Below are 6,337 nucleotides of genomic sequence, written 5' to 3' on the forward strand. Positions count from 1 at the left end.
GCTTAATTTACATTAGCGGCCTTCTTGATGATTACACAATCAGATTGCCATTGAATAGCATTTTCTAAAATTTCATTCAACAAATGCAATGCCTCTTTAATTGTTTTTTTATTATGGAGCCATCTGCATCTACATCAATCACATTTCTAGATGAAGATTTTACATAATGATAGAAAATATACAATTGCATGTATTTGAAAATGTCATGATGTGGATATTTTCTTAGCATTGCCTTTAATCTATCCCAAGCTTGATACATTATTTCAATAGCAGTCTACAAGAAATTAGACATATCATGTCTTAATTTTGTTGTTTTAGTGGAAGAAAAATATTTGTTTAAAAATTTCTTAGTCATCTGATCCTATGTGGTAATAGAATCTTGAGGCAAACTTCGCAATCAAGTCTTGACATCTCTTTTTAAAGAAAAAAAATAACCTCAACTTTATTGCTTTCGGAGACACTTTATTATACTTAGCAGTTTCAACAAGTTCTAAAAAATTAATTAAATGACTATGTGGATCTTCACTTGGATCACCAGTAATGATACACAATTATTGAATTGTGTGAATCAGGTCTATCCATATTTCAAAGTTGTTGGCTGCTACTGGCAGCTTTTTAACACTTGATTCACAATTAAAGGGGTCTGATCTAGCATAATTTCTTAGAATTCTCTGAGCTGCCCTTGGAGCCACTTCATCAAACTAATCCGCTACATGGACTGGTGGTGGAATCTCCGGTGGATTGACCTCATCGCCTTATTGATGTTTTATTTGGTCACGATTTATTTTTTGAGAAACTATTTGCTCTTTCATGTGAAGTAAAGATCTTTCAATTTCAGGATTGTAATTGACCAACTCTTTCATGAAAGAGCAGGTCATAAGCAATCTAAAATTTAAAGTTCAATCAAATAAATAGATCGCTAACAAAATTTCTCTTTTATTTTTTCTTAACTTAAAAATAAAAATATTTATTAATAAGTTAACAAGTATACATTGATACAAGCTCAACAAGTCCGACTTTAACAATAATAAAATAAAACTATTAAAATCAACAATAATAGTAATAATAATAGTTAAGAATAACAACAACAATTATGTTAATAAATTCTCAAATTAATAATAAAATATTTAATCTGAAGTAGATTTGTGTCAATTTTTGCTAACAACGCCAAAAAATTAATGAGGTCAATATGTATAGAATTATGTTGCTCGTACTCTGTCAAATTGTGATAGAGTTTATAATATCGTCCTATAGAAATTGGAAGATTTATGCCACAAATTTGTAATATCTTTATTACTATTTGAGAGAATCAAACTTATGAAAGGTAAAATTAAAATTATCTATATTACTTAAAACTAAAACAAATCACTTTTAAAATATTAATAATTATATCTCTGTCTTCAAATATATTTTTTTCAAAGGATAATTGCTTATTGTTAATGCAATTATATTTTGTCACTACAAATAAGTAATTCATTACCACCCTGTGAGGTCTAATTAAATTCTAGTAACTATCAAATCAATATTCTCTTGTCCGTATTGTGCTAAAAAGAATAAAACACCTCTTTCGATTAGTCCTTAAATCAATAAACTTATTTTACTCAATTCCTCCATGAGAATTAGAACTGAAAGAAATAAGATAAAAAAAAAACCTTTAATCAATAAACGCATTTGAATTAATTCCTCCATGAAAATTAGGATTTAAAGAAATAAGATCAAAGATTTCAAAATAATAGACAATTAATGACTTTTACTCCACTATTTTACTCATTAGATATCATATATTATTTTTGCTTCATGACAATTACAAAATTAATAAATAGGTAATTTAGAGATAAAATATATGAAGATGACAATAAGGATTAATTGAAAACTATTACTCCAGCACAGTTTGAAATATAAATGAAAATCTTCAAGCCAAGATGTGCTGAGCCTGAAATAGTATTATAAATATATATGAAGCTTCATCAACTATCCCAACAAAAGAAATTACCTCATTATGGAGTAAGAAAAACTAAAACTAAAATTAAAATACTAAATAGATGGTAATTGGATGATTTTACTCTACAACATATGTCTATTTATAGATAAATCTCTACTTAGAACTTGATGAGAATTACAAGATTTTTCAATAGATCATGATATCTTGATGAGAATTTGACATGAAGATTTATCCTGAAATATTGGTGAGATTTTAGCATGACAATTATCATGAAACTTTGGTGAGAAATTCAAATATCTTTACGAGAATATTCATGATTTTATCTTTCTTATTCTTGTGTAGTCTTTAATGAATTTATAGTGGATGGATATTCATTCCTTGTCTTATATCTTTATTTTTCTTATTTCTCATTCATTCTTTTCCCTGTAAGAATTTTAGTAAATATAGGAGAATTTAAAATATGTATTCATGATTTTTATTTAAAATTATTATTTTTATTTATTAAAATACATGAATAATTTATATTCAACATGTCTCTGATGAAGCTATTATTGAACCAGAGGATGAGCTGAGCAAGGAAAAGGAAGGTGATGGTGTCTCCGATAATGCTCCTGGAGAAAAGGAGCAGATCAAGACCAAGCCAAACGATGAAGTCTATGATGCAGCAACTAAACAAGAGGAAGAACTCATCAAAATCAAGCCAGCTGATGGGTACTCTGATGCAGCAGCTGAACAAGGTGGGAGCTCGCCCAGGCCCAGACAGATGATGGAAAACTTAATGAAGTTGATGGGATCGATGAAGCAGAAGATGTGATACAAACATGATCTAATGTAGTTCCTTATCTAGAAGTCATTGAAGATAAGCCATTGAAAGTTTGTTTTGGTGATTTTCCATTTTAAGGTGAGTCACTAGATGATGTGATGTCTGTTATCAATAAAAGAAACCAAGACAAATGATTTATGTTTGGATGTGGGGTTGAATACAACTAAAATTTATGATTTTAGGGTGCTGCTTGATTATGATGATTTTTTTATGGTTTGATATAAGGTTTTACGGTGTGTTGCTCGATTAATATAATTCTATTTTATGATTTTGATACTCAGTTAAGTTAATTTTATTTTTTATTTAGATGTGGAATTTTAGATAATTAATTTATATAATATTGGTTCTCAGTTAAGACAATTTTATTTTCATGATTTGAATATTTTTTTAATGTATATTTATATTTGAAATTGAATTAATTTTTATTGAAGTATATTTTCACGACCTGAACCAGGGTCTGGCCATGACGGGTTTCTCAAGTCCACCATGGATCGAAGATCACCCCCTTTACCTAACCTCAAGAGAACATTAATAATAATAATACTAATAATAATAATAATAATAATAATAATAATATAAAATAATGTGAAAGCCAACTAAGCAGAAATGAGAAGATGAATAAATGACTCAATGAAACTACGAGTCAAAACAATAACCAACCAACCCACATTTATCCACAATAGCCTCTAAAATCAGAATACCAAATGATGTTCGGACAAGCCCCCAATTATGACCAAAAGAATCCAACATACTAAGTAAGTAATGAAAGAATGATGAAATGATAAGGCTTGCCGAAGGATGGAGGCTCACCAATTCACAGAAACTCAATGAACGTGCTAATCCACCTAATGCTGCATAGGAGCAACAAAAGTGTCATCGGACCCTACATTATTAAACGATAATGCATCCTTGGACGATCGGTAGGATAAACACTGACATGTAACTCAGGAAAAGTTATAGCATATTGTCATGTCAAAAATTTAGTCAAACTCACAATGCGCACATTTATGCATACATAGGGTAAGGGTCATAACATGAGAGTTTAAAACTATTGACTTGGACTGTGTAGCTCTGTTTATCCTAAGGGAACCCACAGGCTATATGGGTTTAGCTCCCCCTGCTGAAAAGGTTCCAACGCCTATTAGCCGCATGAACCAGGAAAATCTGAGTAAGGTCCAGAGCCATCGATGATCCAACCATTCCAAAATATGTATATAATATGTGAGCTATGCACACAGTCATAAAAAACCCACGCCGGCAAACGTGATTTTTAGTATTGGTCCCCTGGGACCTCCACCTTCACGACGAGCTACACAACCCCCTTTAAGTCCAAATTAAAATCATTTAGCACATAATTTCAATCATTAATCCATGAGTCATTCATTAAGGCATTAACCACTTGGTATCGTCATACCAATACGCTTGCAAGCTAAATCACACTTGCAAAGTTAATTCACACAACCACATTGACTACCAAGTTTCATTGAAATTCAATCCATGGCCACCAAGGCCATCAAAATCCATTTAAATAGCCATTTATCCATTAATTCAAAGCATTGAGTTCAAAATCAAGTTAAACCATGCAATTTTTCACAATAAAAATCAAAATAATAAGGTGGGTTGAGGTTCATGCAATTCCAAGCAAATTTCATCCAATTGGGGAAAACCCATGTTCCTTATTTCAACCATTTAATTAAAGTACTAATTCAGTCTCAAAACACCAATTTAAAGCATGAATAATCAATTCAAATCATGAGACAAGTAATTCAATAAAAAACAACCAAAATCTCTCAAACCAATTTCTAAACCAACAATTTAAATCATATGAAAATCTATCTAGTCAATGTCACAATGTAAAATTAAAATTTGGGGAAGAGAAACATGCCTGAAAATTTAAAATCAATTTGAAGTTTTGAGTCTGGATTATGAATGCATAGTGAGACCCTCAAGCTTTCTTGGTTGGAGAGTTAAAGATGAATAAAGTAGAGTTTTATCTTTGAAAACTGGAGAAAAAAGATCTATTTTATGTTTATAAGTCATGAAAAAGGTAAAAAGATCAAAAGCCCCTCACCCTTAAGTGAAAAAAAAACAAACTAGACGAAATTAAACCCTTGGTGTGGCACGCCGGTATCATGGAGGTTATTCTCTATTCCACGCTAATATCACAGAGGGTAACCTCCATGACACGATCATAACGTAGAGGCACACTGCCTCGGAGTTTCAAAATAATCTCAAATCCTTTTCGAAAATTTTAAAACTTTCTCAAATTATCCTTTTAATATCCCTAAACACAATTCAAGTAAAAAATCGATATTATGTACGTGGAAAGGTCAAAAATAAATTGATCAAAATTTATAAGGGTCTTACATATATCTCACATTATTTCTAAAAAAATACTAGTAATATACCATACACCAAATAGATAACATTGACCAAAATAAAAATAAGTACAATACCTCTAATGTCATATTACATATTTGCAAACAACAAATACTTGTAATATATCATGTATCACCATCCTTAGTCTATTCCCTTCTTCTTCAGCCATAATCAACCTCTGTTTCAGTTGATCACTTTCTATTTTTGTATCTCTGAATAAAACTTTCAAGTGATCCTTTGTGTCTTTATATTGCCTAAACAATATAATAAGTAGGTTCTTACTTATTATATTGCCTAAACAATATAATAAGTAGGTTCTTACTTTCATATGACTCTCTGAGACTTTGTAGTAATTAAAACTTGGCAACACCTCTAAATATTGACATCTTCGGTCCCAAACTCAATATGAAAGGGTTGCTTCTAGGTCTTGGACTTGATATTGAGTTATTTTCAATTTTTCCCTTGTCTATGGCATAACTCAATCCATCTACAATAATCGCATCATCTGTTTTCTATATAAAAAAATAGAGTAAATGCACTATTTTAACCCTGAACTATAAACTAAATTGTTGAGATACACCTGAACTTAAAGAGTGTCCTATTACCCCCTTGGACTAATTAAAATCGTATTTTTGAAAACCTTAGTGCCTATGTGGACCTTCAGTGTGTTAATTCACGCAGTGTGCCACGTAGGCACTAAGGTTGCCAAAAATATGATTTTAATTAGTCCAGGGGGGTAATAGAACCCCCTTTAAGTTAGAGTGTGTCTCAGTAATTTAGTTTATAGTTTAGGGTGAAAACAGTGCATTTTCTCAAAAAAAAAATTATTTATTTTTAATAGTGAAACCATAGTAAAAGTTACAAACTAATATTTAAAAATTACCCTCTCTAGTTATGCAATTATAGAACCTACAACCCGAATTTTTTTGGGTATGCAATATTTTTAAGACGATTAACTTACCACAAAAACAAATGTCAGATGGTTCGACTTTGAATATTTCAGATGGTTGAGACATAATTGAAGTTCAAATGAAAAGAAAATAAATAGAAAAGTTGAGGAAGAAAGGAGGATGTAGAAGTTTCAAAACAGGTATGGCTTTTTTATACATGAAAATTCTGTTTGTGCCATTGTAATTTGTACAATTTTCAATGTTATCATTAGAAATGGCAAAGAGTTTAAATTTTACCGCTGA

At 30.6% G+C, this 6,337-nt stretch overlaps 1 non-coding gene across 1 annotated transcript; it reads left to right on the top strand.

Moving 5' to 3' along the window:
• The first annotated feature begins 200 nt into the window (after positions 1-200).
• LOC124891891 lies at positions 201-307 on the top strand. The gene has a single exon (XR_007049933.1). It is a non-coding gene; the product is annotated as a small nucleolar RNA R71 (small nucleolar RNA).
• The last annotated feature ends 6,030 nt before the right edge of the window (positions 308-6,337 follow it).

Source organism: Capsicum annuum, unplaced genomic scaffold, assembly GCF_002878395.1.
Source record: "Capsicum annuum cultivar UCD-10X-F1 unplaced genomic scaffold, UCD10Xv1.1 ctg4213, whole genome shotgun sequence".
Taxonomy (NCBI): Eukaryota; Viridiplantae; Streptophyta; class Magnoliopsida; order Solanales; family Solanaceae; genus Capsicum; species Capsicum annuum.